The sequence below is a fragment of the Solanum dulcamara genome, chromosome 8 (assembly GCF_947179165.1).
Source record: "Solanum dulcamara chromosome 8, daSolDulc1.2, whole genome shotgun sequence".
Taxonomy (NCBI): Eukaryota; Viridiplantae; Streptophyta; class Magnoliopsida; order Solanales; family Solanaceae; genus Solanum; species Solanum dulcamara.
Window position 1 is genome coordinate 72,763,096 of NC_077244.1, and position 22,343 is coordinate 72,785,438.

The 22,343-nt window shown below is 32.5% G+C and overlaps 1 pseudogene; it reads right to left on the reverse strand.

The window, feature by feature from the left end:
* Positions 1-4,863: 4,863 nt before the first annotated feature.
* Positions 4,864-8,211, reverse strand: LOC129901672 (type IV inositol polyphosphate 5-phosphatase 9-like; annotated as a pseudogene).
* Positions 8,212-22,343: the final 14,132 nt, after the last annotated feature.

Below are 22,343 nucleotides of genomic sequence, written 5' to 3' on the forward strand. Positions count from 1 at the left end.
AAATTGTAAGTCCAAATCAAAACAACTTGTTTTCCTTTTTAGCCTCTTTTTTTTTTCTTGAGTACTTTTGCTATAGTTTTGGTGAATAATTAATCAAAAAAAGTCTTCATATAATGAGCTAAGCTGTGACATTGTGTTGGTTCGTTAGTCAGATCTTATTGATTGATTAGAATCCAATGATTGCAATCTAATATTAAAATATGGCTCAGATGAATACCTTTGATAAATATGAAATCTTTTGCTAATTATTATAATGGATTACTTCTTTATGTGTTTAGAGTACCATAATATCTCTTCGTGGTTATGCTAATATAGAATTTATTTAGAAAGTAAAGAACAGTAAATATAATTACGAATATTAATTTAAAAGCTCTTTTTGGGTATTTTAAAACGAAATTCTATCATGATTAAATTATCCCTGTCATATTTATTAAGTACTAATTATCATAGTGTTTTCAATTGGTAGTGATGTCCGTTATGTAGGGGATTTTCATATTGATTTGTTGGTTTTCAATACAGATTTAGTTATATATGGTGTCTTTTTTATTGCTTTATTGATATTAGTACAAGTTTGGTGGTCTGAAAAGAGTAAAGAACTTTCATTTTTTTAATTGATAGTGATTTCCGTTATGTAGGGGATTTTCATATTGATTTGCTGGTTTTCAATATAGACTTAGTTATATATGGTGTCTTTTTTATTGCTTTATTGATATTAGTACAAGTTTGTTGGTCTAAAAAGAATAAAGAACTTTCATTTTTTTACGGTTAGAACTTAAAAACTATCAACAATAACATATTCAGTATAATCTATTAAAGTGTCAAGTTATAAACTTTACTTATTTATTTCCGAAAAAAGGGCCATAGCTTTTGCGTCTTCTATTTATTTCCGAAAAAAGGGCCATAGCTTTTGCGTCTTCTTCTACTTCTTCTTCTTCTATTGCTGCTTTGTCCTTTTCTTCATCATCTTCTTCTTCCTCCTTATTTTTCAGCGCCTCCTGTTGTTGTTTCGTCATTCTTCTTCAACATCTTCTTCTCCTTCTTTTTTAAAATTCGATACATCGTAGACGTGAATCGTTTCGAATAAATTATATATTATAAAATTCAAAACATCGAAAGGATTTCATATCTAAAATTTGACACTGTTTAAAAAAGATTTTGAATTGGTCAAAATTATATAATCAATGTAAACTTCATGTATATGTAGTGTATACTTTATATATAGTTAACTACATTCAGTTTTTTGAGTGTATCATAATGTATAGTCGATGTATACTTTTTATGACTTTTGACTATTTTTTATGTAAATAAAAATATGACTAGCCCTTTAATATACTCTTCTACCTTTTGGTGTATATTGCTTAGAGCCTGTTTGGATTGACTTTTGACTTATGATTTATAAGCCAAAAGTCACAAGTTAAAATTTCTAACTTATAACTTTTGGCTTAAAAGGAAGTGCTTATAAACATTTTTTATCTTTATCTAAACACTTCAAAATTACTTAAAAGTTATTTTGGTTTAAAAATAGCTTTTAAGTCAAAAATAAAAGATCAAACTTAAATGACTTTTAAGTCAAATAATAAAAGTAGGGAGAGGTCTACTTTTGATTTTTAACTTATTTTAAATTTATTTTAAGTTATTTTATATTTATCAAACACTTTCAAAAATTAAAAACTGACTTAAAAATAAATTTGACCAACTTAAAAATCAATCCAAACTAGTCTTGCTTTTAAGTCTAAGGGACTTACTTGCTATAAAGCCTCATTTCAAAATTTGTGGTGGTCCAGCCCTATGAATTCACAGGTTGGGCTCAATTGAAACAAAGAGCTAAGTCTATATTGATGATTCTACTCCCTAGTCACCCACCCACTCTTTGACAAGGAAAATAATCAAAAAGTTTTTTCTGATATACGGAACTTCAACATACATAACCAAGAATATAATTTTTAAAAATAAATAACTAAAATTAAGCTTCTTAAAATAATTATTTTTTAAAAATACCCAACTTAAGAGACAAATGTCTTAAGTTTGTATTTGTAGTACTCAATTTAAGTTAATAGTTTTTTGAAGTTATCTAATATATATAACTACATCAGTCAATCAATTCGAAAACAAAACAAAAAAAAGAACCAGAATAATATTAATTATTCTTTGTCTCAATTTATTCGGCACAATTTAAGAGAATAAATAATTTATTGATCTTGAATTCGGGGATAAAATCTTTATTTTTTTTCTACAATTTACATATTTGAAAACTACATAAAAAGTACTATCATTACCATCATTATTAATTCAAAATATTTAAAAATTATATAAAAAATTAGGATCAAGAAAAGACTTGTTTAAGTTACGTAATCTGAAATGTACCACGTAAATTAAGACGGAGGGAATATTTATTTCAAAAAATAAATAGTTTAAGACGTCGTTTGGTAGGGTGTATAAGAATAATGATAAATAGAGTATATTAATAATGCTGACATTAACAATGCTTGTATTATTTAATTATGCAGAGTTACTTCTTATGCATCGTTTGTTTGGTGTATTAAAAACATCATGCATTGCATAATTAATATTTATTTACAAAAATATCCTCCTCAGATATGGTAGAAATATATGTAAATAATATTTTGTAGGGCAATTGTATCTTTAACCATGCTAATGCATTACATTAAAGCTCATTGCATTATTAATACCATGAATTTTCATGTATTAGTAATACACACTTCAATACATAATAGAGTGTATAACTAATACAATCATTAGATATATAAACACTGAAAAAATGTATCAGACAAAATAATATTGATACACAAAGCTAATGCATGCTTTATTTCTTTTATTACACTCTATCAAACGATGCCTAAGAGTAAAAACTATGATAGAGTTCGAAAATATTAGAATTTGAAGAACGGGTCTATCTATTATCTCTTTGTGACAATTGTCCTCCATAAATTTACTTTTGTAATTGAGTTACCTGAATTTTTTTATAATGAACAGCCTGTGTCACGTTTAGCATAAACCCGGCTTGAACCCAAGGCGAAACCTAAAAGAGAAAAAAGAGATAAAGCGAAGATGATCGCACATCAGGTTCGTGAAATGGTTCTGTTTATTTAGAAAACGAACGTGTAATTTTCCTTCTCCAATTGCATTGACAGATTATTCAGAAGAATTTGATGCTAGATGTCATAATTTACTTCTAATCGTTTTCCTTTCATATTCCACCTTAAAATTTTCATTGAAACCTCATGGTTTTCAACCCATTTGGTTGACCAATAGGTCACAACTTTGGGTGCAAAAATCAACCTGGGACATTAATTAACCGTAACAACTCAGCAGGACAGGCTGGACAACAACAGACGTCATACCAGGTACAAACGAGTGCCACAATACCTGGATCGGTACGCGGTCGCAGATGCAAAAAGAAAACTGACTCTGCCTAAGATGTTAGCAAAGGAGCAAGAGTAATAGCTGCTAGAGTAGTATAAATAGTGGCACATTTCACTAAAGAAGGCCATGGATGAACTTGCTTCTCTTTTTGTTGCTTGGAGTTAGATCTGGAACCTCCCTCCTCTTCTTTTTTCCTTTGTTTTGCCTTTTGTTATTCCCTGAAGAAGAGGAACAGGTCCCTCTTGTGACCTGCAATCAGTTTATCTTTAATACAAAGTTCCTCTTGTTACATTAACCATATAATTAATTGCTAGTGTTGTAAAATTGTGGATTGTCATCTGAATGTCTTCCAAATGTTTCAAATACTTATGTGTGAAATTGCTAGGAATAATAGTGCACTATTAAGAAACGGTATATCGAGCATGATAAAGGTTTAGTTAAAGAAATTAAAGACTCTTCCTATAGTGTTCATTTGATAATTCTAGTTAGTCAGTGTGTTAACTCTTGAATGCTGAACGTATCATGGATCTGATTTGATGCATACTGTTTCTTTATGTGGAAAGAGGGATAATTAGAGGATCTCAGCCATTGATGTGGGGTTTGGGATGACTGAGTAGCTTCTTCTAAAAGAGCCCTGAAGCTGGACAATGTTGTATATATATCATTGTGCATTGATGATAACATTAGCTAGTTTTCACCTATTTTAAGCAAAGTATAGAGGAAACATATTGTGCAGGTTATACCTCAAGCACAGACGTGATTCTGCTGTGGATACACTATTAACAATAATAAACTAAAATAAAGAGCAAACTGTGATGTGAGCACAAGAGAATTAGATGGAAATTTAATACTTAGAAAATTAAAGCTAGGATCTTCCCAGAAATTTTGTTTAGTTGGACAGATGCTACTTGGGTGTTGTTCTGTTTGCATTTGTATTCATGCTAAATATTTTGCTTAATACAATGACCTGAACTTTGATTAATCTGAATGTTGATTCTCTTTCTATATGAACTGCCTCTCAGCATAGTGGTTGGTGCTAGTTGGAGTAGGTTTGGATTCATCTTATGAACTTCTCTATTGTTTACAACAATTAAACAACAACCAGTAGTTTGTTTTATCCCTTTCTGCTATTGTATAAATGGAAATGCAAATATGCAAACTCTCTGTCCTAGCAAAAACATTTGTACTTTTTTTTTGGTCAATGTACAATCTACATGCACTTTATCACTTCTTTTTACGGTCGGTGCATTTTATAGTTACATGATCTTGAATATAATCTTATATTCCCTTTCTGGATCAATATGGATTTCATGTTTCCTAAAAGGTAATTCAACAAATTAAGCTTGCCTCATCTTCCCACAACACTCTTCTCTTTTTTCTCTTATTTGCAAAAAAGTTAAAAGGTTGAAATGAATCAGCCAGAAAGTCATCATCCCCTTGCTTCCCTTACTCTTGCAACAAAAGAGAAACCTACAACACGAAATGTTAGTAAGTGCACAAATTTTACCCATCATTTTGGACCCAAATTCTAGGCTCTTAATTTCTTTTTTCACTGTTCCTTTTTCCAGTTATTGTGTTCTGCTAGCTGGTGGTTTTGTTTGAATACTTCTGGTGTTGTAGTGTATTTACCATACACAATAATCACTATTCCCAAACTGCTTTGATATGCTTCTTCTTGAGCCGAGGGTCAATCAAAAATAATTTCTACCTTTCAAGTTAGGATAAGATCTGCATACACACTACCATCTCCAGACCCCACTTGTCGAATTGCACTAGGTATGTTGTTGTTGAATAATCAGTATTGCAATTATTAGAAATTTAGAACTGTTCCACAAGTGGTCAAAACTGTTCGACAAGGCTTTCTAAGTGCTCTAATATAATGGTGATGGAACCTTGACCTCTGCCTTGAAAATTGCCCGTACTGGTCTGTGGTCTGACAATCTGAACTCACCTCTATTATACTGGCTTTGCTTCAGTCCCTTGCCAAACCATATTATCCGATCACACCTACATAATGTTTTTCTTTATAAGATATGCCTGTTTTATAATTTTTAGGTAAAACGTTCAAATGTTCTTTCAGAACTTACCAAGCTGGGGCTCGACTCTTTCCTCTTTTCCCATTCTGACTGCAGCCATAATAATCATCAGAATCTGGATAATATTTATATGTTGGTGCAAACTCGATATCTTCCTCTTGCCAGCCGTTGAAAATACAACCTTCTCTTAGCTCGGCCTTCAGCTTCATTTTTTTCCAAAGTTTTCAATGTGAACTTCAAAAATAGTGGTGATACTAGGAATACAAAACTCACTACATGTTAGGGTACTTTTTGGAACTTCAAAATTAATCATTTTGCTTTTAGTACCTGATCCTTTTGTAGTAAGATGCACCACTGCCCTTCATTGACTAAAGATCTTGTTGTGGCTTCAGGTAAGTATATCCTATAATTCAGGTCGCCTAGCCAAATCACCCTACTGTATGAGATTAACCAGCTTATGGTTGTTAGAAGATATTTTAAGATATTCACCAGTTAGTATATAATAATCAATATATACGAAGGCAAGTCTTCTTTGTTGTGCTAAAGAAGTGCAAGTGTAAAATTATTTGTCCAAATGCTGACATGAGGCTTCATAAGCATTATTAAGCACAATCTCGATCTCGCTTGTCTTTTATGCTTCTTTTTCTGATCAATTAATCAGCTGCTACGGTCTTGGACAGAATAAAAGTGTCGGCTTCTTGACTTCAGGAAGCATAATCAAAGTGTTTACTCTATCAGCAGACTGGCAGCTAATGCTGAAGCAAGAGTTAACAACTGTAACTTTGACAAAAATTGCTAGGATGAGGAAATTCCAGACTCTGGATTTTTTTTTTCTTTGGTGACTGATTGTTTATAATTACCGTAAAAAGGTATACATACTCATGCTGTAGAATTTTTCTTGGCAAATACTGAAATGAGTCACAAGAAAAACTGGTGCGTGATAGTATTTGGGAGGCATCTGCATTTCTCTGTCTCTCATCTCCTTCTTTTCCTCCGGAAGCCAAATGACTACACACAAAGCAGAAGCTTGTTTCATGTAACCAAAATCTAACCGATACTGAACCCTGTATATCAAATACCGAAAATTAGTGAACTGAGCACTAGATACATATGATTGTGTCTCTATCCAATTTGTATGTCCACACGCTCCTCTGTTTCTTGGAGTGAACACCTTGGGGGTGGGGGTGGGGGGTGGGGGGAAAGGGCAGCATATGTAAGTAACTCCTGTTGCTTGTTCCTTGAATTTGCCAGTAACTATTCTTATTATGAACAAGAAATAGAAGTTTAATATCAACTTTGTACCTTGTTTCCAAGGTAGCCAAAATACCACAGCCTACACAGGAGACACTTGTATGACTGATATAGGGAAGGAGTGGAGACCGTGCCCATATGGTAATAAATATTCCCACCATTTGCTTGCTAATTATGCATTCAAATTGTGTTGAATTTTCTACATTGAACTTGAAGGAACTCCCTTTCTTTAGTGGATAAACTTTTACACTTTCTTCTTCCTCTGCCTCCTGAAGGGTTATGTCGTCGACAACTATCTTTTTAAGAGCTGTGCTAATAAGAGAATTCCATTGCATGCATATAGTTGTATTCTCTGTCACTATAACACTTCCAGCATTCAGAGGTACAATTTCTTGAAACCTGATAAAAGTAGTTTGCTCAAGAGTTGTACATTCACAAAGTAGAATTTAGACCCTTAAATACTGCAAATATCACCATACACTCTACTTCGTTGATTAGGCCACCTGATATCAGATGCCTTGAGATTACAAAGGGGGTGGGGCGGCAAGGCACGGATGAAGCCTTACTCCAAAAAAGTTGTAACTTGTATCAGCCTGTCCGTGCTTAGCATTTTTTCTCTCTCTATTTTAACTCACGCAGCCCTTATTGACCCCCCTTCCCCGCATAGAAAATGGATTATGCCCAACTTTGCGAGAGATAGGTTCAAAAAAGTTGATCTAATACAGTAGAACTTATTAATTTTAATTAATCTACCCCTGCTCCTCCCACTTTTGAAGTTCAAAAAAATTGTTTTACCTGCCCTGAATAAGAGCTTCCCTTCCCTGCTATGTTTAGTATTTGCCCCACCCCGCTTGTCCCCATTGAAATAGGCACAGATGATGATGCATTTGCATGGCACTTCTACCCTAAGGGCTGCATATGCGAAATGCACCATCAGGTGCTTTGGTTGACTTACCTATTAGTACAATGTAGTATAGTGAAGTAAAAGGTTACCCGAGAACATAAACATCAGCCAAGTTGTTTCGAGTATCAAGTAAGTCCTCCATGTTCAAGTCGTTTGGTGGTGCAATGCCTCCAACATTCCATGAGCTAACAAATAACCTTATTAAGAAGAAAAAAAAAACAATAAGTATGAGATAAGCAGAAGTATATAGAAGATTTGTAAATGTTACTATTGTTAAATTGGCGTACGTAAAATTTTGTATCTCAGCTGAGGGTGATGATGTTGTGTCAGAGTCAGCTAGCATATTCTCATCATCCAGTCTGCTCTATAGGATGGTGTTTGCTGCCAAACTTAGCTACATAACCTCAAACCGAGGGCGGTCGAGAAGACTAAAGAAAACCAGAATTTACATCATCATGTAGGGAGAGTGCATCTGTTTTGTGGGGGGAGAGAGCTGTGGTAATGGAAGCTAATAAGTTAAAGAGAAAGGCATATCTTTATATAAAGGGAAAGGAGGGTGAAGATTTGATTTGTAAAAAAGGGAGATCCAGAGATGTTAGGTTTCCTTTGGATGTTGAGAGTGTAAATGATACTATGGTGGGCTCTACAAAACACCAATAAAGAGAAAGGAATTGTTAAACAATACATTAAACTTGAAGCAAACAATTAATGAAAAATAGTTAGTCGATATTGGGAGGCCAAGATCATAAGGGAGGTGATGTGAGCGATGATGCAAGATGGATTAAGATAGTCTATTTAACTTTAATACTTTCTTACTTTGGAAAACCAAAGAGATACTTTCATTCTTTTGATTACACGGTGGCTTTGTAACGTTCAAGGATGGTTGTGAAGGTTATAAGCACATGGCTTAGTATGAGTGAATTTGGACCTTTTTTTTCTAGGGAAATGATATTTCAATTTGGAGAAATAAGAAAATTGCTTTTTATTTTACTATTTTCATTACTGTTAACAAACACTATGATTTTTCAGTTAAAGGTTTGTCTCTTCCTTATGTTTCTTGTCTAGTCTGCTAGATACTGAAATACTACAAAACGCGTCTTGAAGCGTAGTCAAAAAAGGAACAAAACGTGTAGTAAAAAAGGGAACAAAACTCATTTTGAATGCGTAGTAAAAAAGGGAGGTGCAATACGTGTATTTTACGCGTTTCTAGTTTCCTATAAATAGAGGGTCTCTTGCCCTCATTTGGATTATCCCACAAAATACAATTCAAAAGAGTAAGAACACAAAGAGAGTTATACACCAAGATAAATATTGTAGTCTTGAGTGTCCACTTTAGTGAGTTGTTTCTTTTACAAGTGAGAAGTGTTAATTGTTGTTTTTTCCTTTTATTTGAGATTAATGTACTCCCATATAATCATAGTAAGATCCTTCTACTCCGTAGTTTTTCCCCTCTATCTGTTTGAGGGGTTTCCACGTAAAATTCTCGTATCCAATTTATTTTCATTATTTATTATCATATTAAACTTTAGTTGTAGACTTGTGGTGCTTCCTACCCCCAACATGGTCTTGTTGAAACTTACACTATAATCAAGAATCTAGTTTAGTAAGAAGCTATTTTCTTGCTTGGTTTATGTATGGATAGTGCATGAATGAATAAAAGAAGCAAATATTGGAAAAGGGACATAAATAACACAAACATCTTGCTATACCAATCGTCCTTATGAATTTCATCACTCTGTGACTGGGATGCAGGGGTCGAGCCTGGTGGAGCGAAGGAGGTCATCCGAACCTTCTTCAGCCAAAAATAACACTATTTATGCATGGTTAAAGTTATTTGTTTTGTATATATAGTAGATGTTGAACTCATTTGACTTATTCGTGTATTTACTTCTTCTTAATGAAAATCCTGGCTGAGCCACTGGTGGGATGAATAGACATTAATCATCTGTATGAACTTTATTTGAAACTGAAACATGATAGAAACACTTCACTCTAATGTGATTTTTTTTCTTCCTTTTCCGTAGACACCGTTAATGGGAGAGCAAGGAAGACTCAACCAGATAACAGTTGTTTGAATGGTAACATTTTAACTACTGATTTTTATTTTATTTTATTGAGACCTCAATATGTTTTCTTAAATAGGGTCATACTGGTACAAAAAAATCATGGATAGATGCATGCCTTGTGTACAATATAAAATAACATCACTTAACAATGGTTAAATTTCCTTACTACAGTAAGTTGCATCATTTTGGTATAAATACCAATGCAAATAAGTATTTACTATTTATCATAGGGACTCTGATTGGATGATCGGAGAAAACTAAGTGTCAAATTGGTCAATTCCACTATCGTACTAAGAGAATTAACTAATGCATACATCAGTGAATCATTTGGTATTATTATATTAACATTAATACAAATTATTTAGGCCGTTTTATACTGATTGGCTTTGGCTACACCAAACTTACCCCATTTATCGACCAATCATGATGACTAAAAGTGTTGAACTTTAAAATAATAATCTGTTCTTTGATATTGCGTTATCCTTAACTAATCGCAATTAGTAACTATATTATTGGAGGGTGAAAATTATAATCCTGTTTCTTTTCTTAGATTAATTAAATTAAAGAAGACAAATATCTGCGACAAACATGAATAGAGGAAATAGTTTGATAATACAAATGCAGTATTAATAGGACAACACAGCTTGTTTTCTTGTTATTTGTTCACATACATACAGTATTAAAATGACAACATAGATTAACTTGTTTAATTTAATGAAAATGACAGCATGGATTAATTTGATAATGGGACGTACAGAATACCACTAAGGCATGATTTAACGAGATGCCTTTTTGTTTAGTTAGCAGAAGACAATTGACAGATTTTACTTTTGTTATAATTATTATTACTTAATTAAGTACTGGGTTGGCATAATTTATGCTACCTCATGGCTAGTGGGTGTTTAAATAAAGAATTCTGGTTTGCTAGCTAATAATGCTACTAGTATTTTACTACTGATATTCACTAGTATATCATATAGAGTATATCCTATTTAATGACGGTGCCTAAAGAAACAACTGAAAATTAACGAAAATATCAACAAAGATGTTAGTAGGATGGGCGTTTGATTGTAAATTTTGGCGTGCGTTGTGGATTCGTATAGGGAGAGAAAATATTATATGGAACACCATTTAGTTGGTTCCTGAGTCATAAATCTTACTTAGTATTATAGGGTGTATAACTAATATATAGCAACTCAACGTATTAGCAATATCAAAATAGTAATACACATTATTCAGTAGTATTCTTATACATCTTACCAAAGATCTCTTAGAGGCCATTTGAAACCGGGATAAGGGGTTGTCTCAGTATGAAACTTAAAAATTAAATTTATTCAATATTTTATTTAGAATAGTAGCTAAAGCTAGAATAAACCTTATAACAAACTCTTGAAATTATCTATCTTATATAAAAGGTGACGTTATAACCTCAAGATGATAATCCCGAAATTATAATTGGAATAATTTTATATTGAACCAAATGATCCTTAGTACTTCTATCAGATGAATTATGACAATTCCCTTCAATTAAAAAGAAGCACAAACTGACAAAAGAAGAGGGAAGAAGATGTTTACATGAAATTAGCATAATGTATGTTTTTTGTTTTCCTTTTGTTTTTTGCAAATAAATTTCAACAACATGACAAACAGTTGATTAACATACAGTTTCACTTCTCTTAATTATATTTAACTATGACAAGTTCTTAACTTGGTTTGATGTTAATTTTAAGTGCGGATATCCAAGGGTTTGGTTTAATGGTCAATGAAGTGATTGAGAATTTTGAGGTCTCATGTTCAAAACTCAGCAGAGACGAAAAAAACACTAGGTGATTCTTCCTATCTGTCCTAGCCTTGGTGCATAAAAAACTGACCCGAACACCACGATAATTAAAAAAATAAAATGAAGTGCGAATAAAAATTACTTTGTATCAATAATTAGTACGAAAACATTAGTGAGGCAAGTTGGGTGATAAAAACACTATTCGTGACATAAAGCATGATTGAGCTTTTTGATTTGGAGGTAATTTAATTGGTTGACATCCCAATTTGAGAAATGTACATACTTATCCTTAGCAGTGCAGTCATATCATCTCTCTTGTCTACTTGTTTCAAGTGTGTCCTAAAATATGAAATATAAGTGCCATTATCACTTTAAAAAGAAGAATAAGAAATGCAATTATTGACACAACATGTAGCTGGCAGTGTTTTACTATTAGATTTGCATTACCACTTGCATAGATATGCTTGCGTGCATACGACTTGGAATTCATAAATACCCATTCCTAATGACTCAAGTTTTTGGTCTATATGATTGCTGGATAGTATATACTAGTAATACTAAACATTAAAAGTCGTTTTACAGATTGTACCCATATTAAAATAAGTACCTAAAAAGTATGATTTCTCCAGGTTCCTAACCCTCAAGTGTGTTTGGTCTAAAGATAAGGGTCACAACTCACATGTTGGATCCATCCGTTAACCTTCCGTTTGGTCATAGATTTTGAAGTTGTGTTTGAACACACATTTTATTAGGAAAAAATTTAAAATTTTGTGAGTAGAATTGAAAAATTTCTCCTCATAAAAAACATTGAAATATCAGATGATCTAATTCATGGCCAAATAAATATTTAAAGATAAATTTTCGAATTTAAATTTAAATTAAATGATGAAACGTTAGCTAAATATTTCTAGAAACTTCTTTCTCCTTCTCCCACTGGTTGTAAAATGTTGACTTTCCATTCCTATATGAGAGTTAACTTGGACAGGGCTACTACTGTTAGCCCACCCATCGCTAAACCTGTCAAGTGGGATCTTCTCGACCCAAATTCCAGCGCATTTAATCAATCTAAACATGGTCAAAGTGCGCCTATATCTGATTTTAGGGATACCATTGAAGTTACACTCGTAACTCAAATTTATCGATTTTCGATATTATTTTAGATATACGAATTTGAAGTTGCAAAAATCTTATTTGAAGATGGGAGGTTATGATTGAACTTCAGACAGTATTTGTACCTAAGTTTGACTTGCCAAAATCTAAATTTAATAATTTAAAAACTAACTCACTCCAAACGTATTTACAGCTCTGAAAGATAAAATCTATTTTAAAGTGCAAACATTAGAGACCACCCTATTTTGGGGGCATTTGTACGAATGACCCTTTTGGATTCATGAACAAGACCTAGCTCGAACTGGTTGATCAAGACACTGCATTCTATTTGAGTCGTTTTCATTTGCATTCCAAATCTTTTCTACTTTTTATTTATCTTTTTTTTTGGTTACTTTTTTTTGTTTCAATTTATTTGACATCATTTGATTAGTAATTAATTTTTTTAAAAAAGATAAAACTTTTAAAATTTGTGCAAAAACCTTAGATATTTGTGTGTGATTATAAATCAATTCATTAAAAATAAAAGAAGAATTTTAATTTTAAATTGTTTTTAGTTATAAAAACATGTCATTATTTAAGAAAAAGGTTGAAGATAGTGAGTCAGGTAAATTAGGACGGTAGGAATATCATATTAGCTCTATTTCTAGACATCATTACTTAAAAATCACTCTTTCCCACTTAAAAATGTTGAGTGACTATTTTGAGTTAGTGAGAAAAGAAAAAATAATAGTGTTTTTTTTCCCTCACACGTTTTTTTAATAGAAAAATCATATTTTATAACACAATTTTTTTATTAATTGATGGTGAGAAGAAACTATATTTCTAGTAGTGCCTAATGCTTCATTTTGTTTGGCAAGAAACATCAATTTGCATCTGCACCATGTTACGAAAAGTCATGTGCGAAGTTGTTTGTGGATTCAGATCCATCTCCTAGATGTATGTTTGAGCCAAACCATTAAACCAAATGTTTCATAAAAAATTCCACCCAAGTCTGTTTTGTTATAGCATGTTTGTATCTTGTATATCTAGAAAACAAGCAGTCCGATGATGTATCAGGCTAATTTCTATGTTTCATGAATTCTAAGTTTGAATATAAAAGTATTTAATTAGAGTACGTATAATTGAACAACACATATAAATTTTATCCGTTCACAAAACTTATTATGAATGAGATAAGTATGGTATCAATTGACCCATTACTTAATGTTACTAGTGTTATAAAATAAACTAAACTTACAAAATTAATAAGAAGAAATAGTAAAAAAAGAGAGAGAGTTGAGATTTTTTTTTGTATCCGTGTGTGCCAATTTCAGTGCCAAATTATGGCAATTTATAGCCAGGAAAAGAGAAAAGATGGTGGGCAACTTGCCCTAGTAGAACATCCACTTTCAGAACACTCCTCATTGAATGTCGACGTGTAATAAAAAAAAACTTTACAAGAAACAATATACATAGTTATCCTTAATACCCATAGATATTATGCCTCGTTAAAACCTTACTAGAAAAAAGTCAGTGGAAAAAAGCCTAGTGAAGGAGAAAGAGTACATACATCTGGTAATACGCCTTGAGTACTGCCTCATTAAAAACCTTACCAGAAAAACCCAGTGGGACAAAACCTTGGTTAAGGGAAAAAGAGTACAACGCGTATTTTACTTCCCCTGATGAAAACTTCATTTGATATTTTGGAGACGATGCATTCCAATCTTATATCTTAGCTTCTCAAAAGTTGATGTTGGTAATGCCTTTGTGAATAAATCTGCAAGATTATCACTTGAACGAACTTGTTGTACATCAATATCACCATTCTTCTGGAGATCATATGTGAAGAATAATTTTGGTAAAATATGTTTTGTTCTGTCTCCTTTTATGAAGCCAAGCTTTATGTGGGTCTGCTAAATAACCTCAATCTGCATAATCAATAAGGTATGCAGAACCTTTGTTAGTATAAAATAAACCCACATCAATGGTACCCTTTAGGTATCGTAAAATATGCTTAATACCATTCCAATGTCTTCACGTTGGGGATGAACTATACCTTGCCAAAAAATTAATAGAAAATGTTATATCAGGCCTCGTTGCGTTAGCAAGATATATAAGTGCACTAATAGAACTGAGATATGATACTTTAGGATCAAGAAGTTCTTCATTCTCTTCTGGAGGTCAAAATGGATCTTTATCCACTTCTAGTGATCGAACAATCATTGGAGTACTTAATGGATGTGCTTTTTCCATGTAAAATCATTTAACGATTTTCTCAATGTAGGAAAATTGGTGGACAAAGACCCCGTCTGCTAAATATTCAATTTGCAGACCTAGACAAAATTTTCTCTTTCCAAGGTCTTTCATCTCAAATTTTTTCTTTAGATATTCAATCGCCTTTTGGACCTTTTCAGGGGTTCTAATGAGATTTAGGTCATTAACATAAACGGCGAGTATAAGAAACTCTGATTCTATTTTCTTAGTAAAAACACATGGACATATTCCATCATTTATATAACCTTCATTTATCAAGTACTCACTAAGGCGATTAAACCACATATGTCCTGATTGTTTCTAACCATATAATGATCTTTGCAATTTGATTGAGTACATCGACCGAGAGTTAGTACATGCTTCAGGCAATTTTAATCCTTTTGGGATTTTCATGTACATTTCATTATCAAGTAAACCATAAAGGTAAGCTGTAACTACATCCATTAGATATATTTCAAGATTTTTATGTACAGCTAAACTGATAAGATATCAAAAAGTTATTCCATTCATAACAGGTGAATATGTTTCTTCATAGTTGACCCCAGGTCTTTGAGAGAATCCTTGTGCAAAAAAGGCGTGTCTTGTATTTTATAATTTTATTTCTCTCATTTCATTTTTGCACAAAAATCAATGTATACCCAACTGATTTTACACCTTTAGGAGTTTGGATTACAGGTCCAAAAACCTCACGTTTAGCAACTGAGTCTAATTCTGATTGAATTGTCTTTTACCATTATGGCCAATCACATCTACGTTGACATTCTTCGACGGATTTAGGCTTAAAACTTTCACTATCTTGTATGAGGTTAAGTGCAACACTATATGTAAAAACATTATCAATCGTGATTTTCAATCGATCTAAATTTATCTCATCACCGGTAGAACTAATTGAAAGTTCTTCATTCACTTGAGTCTCAGATTCACTGATTTCTTCAGGAATAGTAGGATTACTCAAATATTGACCTTCTTCATGAGGTTCTTTTGTAGTATCATCTTTATTATTTCTCACGCTTCTCTTTCTAGTATTTTTATCCTTTGAACCCAATGGTCTACCATGCTTTAGGCGTGTTTGGAATTCAGAAGTTATGATACTAGTAGATGGTTTTTTTGAGATATCAATTTGGACAGACACATTCACAGTAGGGATATGTGACTTAGTTATCCGTTGCAAATCAGTAAATGCATTTGACATTTGATTTACTATTTTTTGTAAGTGAATGATCTTTTGAATCTCCTGCTCACATGTGCGGGTACGTGGATCAAAATGAGATAGCGATGAAACTTTTCACGTAATTTCTCTTTTGGGTTCCTTTTTCTCTCCCCCTAATTGTGGAAAAGTATTTCATCAAACCGACAATCTGCAAATCAAATAGTAAATAAGTCTCCTATCAACGATTCAAGGTAGCGAATTATGGAGAGTAAGTCAAACCCAATATATATGCCCAACCTTCGTTGAGGGCCCATCTTTGTACATTGTGGTGATGCTATAGGCACGTATACTGCATAACTAAAAATTCATAAATGGGATATATTTAGCTAATGACCAAATACTAATTGTGATAGAGAGTATTTATTATAATTCGTCGGTCTGAGACGTACAAGTGCTTTTGCATGTAAGATAGCATGACCCAAACAGTAATCAATAATTTTATTTTCATAAGTAGAGATCTTGCTATCAATTGTAATTGCTTAATAAATGACTCTGCAAGACCATTTTGAGTATGAACATAAGCAACAGAATATTCAATTTTTATCCTAATTGATAAGCAATAATCATTAAAAGCTTGGGATGTAAGTTCTCCAGCATTATCAAGGCGAATAGCCTTAATTGGATAGTCTGGGAATTGTGCCCTTAATCTGATTATTTGTGCTAACAACTTTGCAAACGCCACGTTGCGAGATGATAAGAGGCGCATATGAGACCATCTTGATGATGCATCTATTAGGACCTTAAAATATATAAATAATCCACTAGGTGGATGAATAGGTCCACATATATTCCAATGTATACGCTCTAAAAAGCCAGGAGATTCGATACCAATATTTAGAGTTGATGGTTTGACAATTAATTTGCCTTGATAACAAGTAGCACATGAAAATTCATCATTCGTAAGAATCTTCAGGTACTTTAATGGATGTCCAGTTGAATTTTCAAGAATTCGTCTCATCATTATTGATCCAAGATGACCTATTCGATCATGCCATAACAAAAATGTATTTAGGTTATTAAACTTTTGGTTTACGATCAAATGTGCTTCAATTGCATTAATTTTTGCATAATATAGGCCAGACGACAAAGTTGGTAATTTTTTCAAAATATATTTCTGGCCTAAGACAGTCTTGGTTATACCAAGGTATTTAATATTTATTTCATTTAGTGTCTCAACATAATATCTATTTCTGCGAATATGTTTAAAACTTAACAAGTTTCTTGTGGATTTAGAAGAAAATGGTGCATCTTTTATAACAAACTTTGTTCCTTTAGGCAGAAATATAGTAGCTCTTTCTGAGCCTTCGATCATTTTTGAATTACCATAAATTGTAGTAACATTTGCTTTTCTTCTAAGCAAGTAGGAATAATATTTCTCGTCTTTAAAAATGGCATGAGTTATTCCACTATGAATTACACAAATATCCTCGTGATTGATCAATGATCCAAATTTTTTTTGAGGCATATCCATATTTTTCTTCAAAAAGAAATAAAATAAATATTATAATTAAAAGATGACTCATTATACAAATTTTATTTATTTACTGGATTAAAAAAATACAAACATATTATTTAGTACAAACAAAATGAAAAGAAAATCATTTAAATATTAGTTGGTTATCAATATTTATATTTTCGTTTGAAAAATTAAAGAAATCAGCTACATCTAGATGCATAGACTCAATATTATCTTCAGAGATAAAGTTTGTCTCTTGATTATTTTCTACCCTCTTCAAGGATGCCTGATATAGCTGAACTAGACGTTTTGATGACCAGCAGATCCATGACCAGTGCCCTATACCTCCACATCTGTGACATATACTTTCTGAATTTTTCTTTTGTATAACTTCTAGCTTTTCACTCTTTTTTTATATTTCTGATCATTTTTCGATGTCAGTCGAGCATCATGATTATAATTTCTTCTTCGACTACAATTGGGGCTATGACCTCTTTCTCGTTGGTTATAGTTTGTCTGATTCACTTCAAGGAGTGACAAAGAATCAACGGATCGACTATCAAGATTTTTCATTAATAGTTCACTATGAAGTTCAGCAATAAGAAGGTGAGAAAGTAATTTAGAATATTTTTTAAATCTCTTTTCTCGATATTGTTGCTGTAGGAGCATATTTGCGGGTGGAAATGTGAAGTATGTTTTTTCAAGTTTGTCTTGCTCAGTGATTTCTTATCCGCATAAATTTAACTGTGCTATAATTCTAAACAAGGCACAATTATATTCAGTTATATTTTTGAAATCCATTAATCTCAGATTAAGTCAATCATAATGTGCTTGTGGAAGGATGACCAACTTCAGGTGGTCATATTTTTCTTTTAGATTCTTCCACAGTTTAAGGGGGTCTTTTAATGTGAGATACTGTAATTTTAACCCTCGTCAAGATGATGACGGAGAAATATCATGATTTTGGCACGGTCTTGACTAGATGTCTTATTGTCATCTTTGATGGTATCTGCCAGATCCATCGATTCTAGGTGTATTTCGGTATCTAGTGCCCATGATGAGTAGTTTTTTCCGCATATATCAAGAGCAACAAATTCAAATTTAGAGATATTAGACATCTTAAGAAAATAAAATTCTTATCCTTTTGTTACCTTATTAAAATTGCTCAAAGTGATAAAGGCTCGTACTGATAACGTGTTATAAAATAAACTAAAGTTATAAAATTAATAAGAAGAAATAGTAAGAAAAGAGAGTGTTGAGAATTTTTTTTGTATCTGTGTGTGCCAATTTCATTGCCAAAATATGACAATTTATAGCCAAGAAAAGGGCAACTTGAACATCCACTTTGAGAACAACTAGTTATATATATAACACTTATATTATCAGTATAGATTATGTATAATCATCAACATAGAAAGGGCCTTACGATAAATAAAACCATAGTATAGATACAAGTAATAAGGCTCTTGAAAATTCCGTAGGGTTTGTTGAAGATGTTCAATTTCAGTGCTTCAACTTTCTGGTTATGACATGATTTTGTTATCCTGTTAGTATTCTCAGTTTCTGCGGTAGTTTCTTTCAAGCACAGATCCACGATGATATAGTTGAGCCTTGTTAATGACAAATTAAACCAAGAAACGAATAACGCTTTAAAAGAAAAGATTGACATTAATATATACACAAGTCCATATGATAGATGTACAAAAAAAAAAGTCTTCAACGCAAAAAAAAGAGTAAAGAAACAGACACCATTTCACATAACAGCTTGGAAAGTAAAGCAAAAGACACTATCCAGCAAAACAGAACCAACTATGAAAGTTTCATTCTCAAAACAGGGGAAAACAGCGAAGGCATTTATTTATTTATATTGTCCATGAAGACACTGGTCAAGACATTCTTGGACTGCAGCGAAGTCCTCAGCATCTTCAAAGCCTGACAAAACAGGAAACAAGAACAAAGGAAGGAAGACTTCACTGACAAAACAAGTGGTAAAACTTTGGCCATACATTTTGAAGTTGGAACTTGAAATTGTGTATGATAATGCATTTTACTTGGGTAGTTTAGAATTTACTGTCCGCTTATCCTTATTTATATTATGTTAGCCTCTACATTTCCTCTTTTATTTTCGATTACTTTGAATTGTTTAGACTCTTAGGCTGACTCGTTTTGGTGGATTAGGCGAGTATCATCACTCCTGAATTCGGGTTGTGACAGATTCTCCTTATCAAAGCTCTCCTTCAAATCCTCCCAAACCAAGTGTGCATTTGATGCATAAACAATACCACTAAGTAGATTCTCCGATACTGTATTCATGATCCACAAGAGGACAATTGCACTAAGTGTTTCCCATTGTTCGTGAAGCGACTCATCAAATGATTCCTTTGTGCATGTTCCAATAACAAAACCTAGCTTCTTCTTAGCTAAAAGAGAAATTCGCATAGCTCGACTCCACACTCCATAATTTTCAGATCCGATGAGATTCACCGTTGCTAAAACATATCCTGATGTGTCTGATGGATGCCCATACAGGGGATGACCATGTTCTATAACTATTCTTTCGCTCGACGATTGCGATTGTGAAAGATCAACTGCCAAATTTTGATTATCAACCATTGTTCTTCGACTGTTCTTCGAGATTCTTCAGTTTTGAGCTCCAATGGAACTGTTCTTCGAGATTCTTCCTTTAATTCGAAACCCGCTCTGATACCATATTAGATTGAAGATACTGAGCTAAGCTGTGATTGAGAGAGAATTGGTGAATTTCTGATTATTCTCATTCAACTGAAAAAGAAGAAGCAATTGTATATACTTACTTATACTCGTCTAACAGATTTAACAAACTCTAACAACCTCTCTAATTACTAATTAGTATGGGACCTACCAATAATTAACTCTTTAACTAATTACATCACATGTGCACAACACATGATTACTTCCAATATAGGTAAAAAACTATTTTTTGGAAATATATACTAAAGTTTCGAACACCTTTAGCAAAATAGTACCTAACTTCGCCACTTGTTAAGACCAAAAAATTAGAATATTATTATTGACAACAAGAATTACAAGTTTATGTACCTCATCCAAGCCCAGAGTAACAACTTTCTCTTTGAGACCACCCACATCCTTGGGGCTGAATGATGCTTGAAATTACAGACATAGGCTTCACTACTAAATCATCAGACACCATGTAAGTGACAACTCCGTTTACCAAACCTCCAGGGAGTGCGACATAATCCAATTTTGAATCCATAGATCGGCCACATATCGAATTATAAGTGACAACCTCATTTACTGCAGGGGGTATGAAACATTCCACTTTTGTGTTCTTTACAGTCCTTCCGGAATGTTTCACCTTTCTTTTTCCTTTACTGCTTTTTCTGTCTCCTGTTATAATAGATTCAGCACTCGAAGGACAAGCAGTTCTAGGACCATCAATACTCACATGATCAAATGTTACATTTGTATTGATAGGCCGAGTGGTCGAAGGACATGTGGTGCAAGGATCATCAGTGACATAGTAATATTTATGGTATGGACAAGTATAAAATTGTGTTTCAATTACAGGTGAGTTTGTAAGCAGAGAAAACAGAGGAACTGAAGAGATATTTCAGGCGGCTGATTTTGGTTTCAAGAGGATGTCCTTCTCCTGTTTTGGATGAATATACTTAATATCAAGATTCTCAAAGCTATCATACAAGTTACCCAAGCTGCCAATCATTTCTTTCGTCGTGAGAAGCCTAATGACACTGCCTATTGGCAATGCCAGAATGTGAAATAGAAAATCAACACATCCGTATCCAGCCTCAGCGAACATAACTCTTTTGCTATTTGTGTCGACCACAAGCTTCATTGTCAATTGGGATAATGCCATATTTTTGAAGCAATATAGCACAATCTCTTGTAAGCAATAACAATTCAGGAGAGTAAAATAATTAATTTAGTGCTATATATACTCCATAAAAGTTGTTGCTTCAATTAAAATAGCATTGGGAATTAGAGAGATTGCAATATGCTCCCTATCTTCAAAAATAAATTTGTTACTTTTGGCTTCCTGGGAGTCAATTTAGTTATTCAAATAATATACGAAAAACACTATAAATTGTAATTTTTCTCATATTAAATATGATGACAAAAATTATATATTAAAATATTAATCAAAATTCATCTCTTTTGATTCTAAAAAAAGATTGTGACAAATAAAAAGGAAATGAGGGAGTATTTACTTCCAAGATGATAGATTGAAAGTTGGAAAGGCATGCTAGTAATTGACTGGTCTTGATATTTGGTTTTCTTATTTGGGAAGTACATGACCATTTATATTATGACCTTCTACCTTCACTCATATCCAAAGAATTTTTGCGTATTACATTTGTCATTCTCTCAATTATGCGATAAATTTTAAAAATAGTTATACAACTACACATATTTTGATTTGACATAAAATTTAAGGAATTAAAAAAAAGTTAAATCTTATAATATGTATCAAAATGTCCTTTAGTTTTGTGATCTTAAATATATGAGGTAGAAAATTAGAATAAAAAAGTTGTCACACAAAATTATCTTGCAAATAGAAAGACAAAATAAAATGTTGATCGAAAAATTAACCCTGTAACTTCGACCAACTACTATTAATTTCAAAGAAAAATGAGTATACACAAATGTAAAAGGCAGCTAAATGTTGGGATTGTTCTACCTATTTTTGGTCCTCTTTTTTTGTGAAGATTAATGCCTGTTTAGAAGACCATCTTCAAATATAACTTGGAAATAATTAGGCATAGTTACATAATTTGCCCTATTTATTTGGACAAGAAAAGGAAAAAATTAATAGCAATTACACCATATAATTACCAAGAGAATTTAATTTTTACTTCTTTTTCAAATTTTATTTCC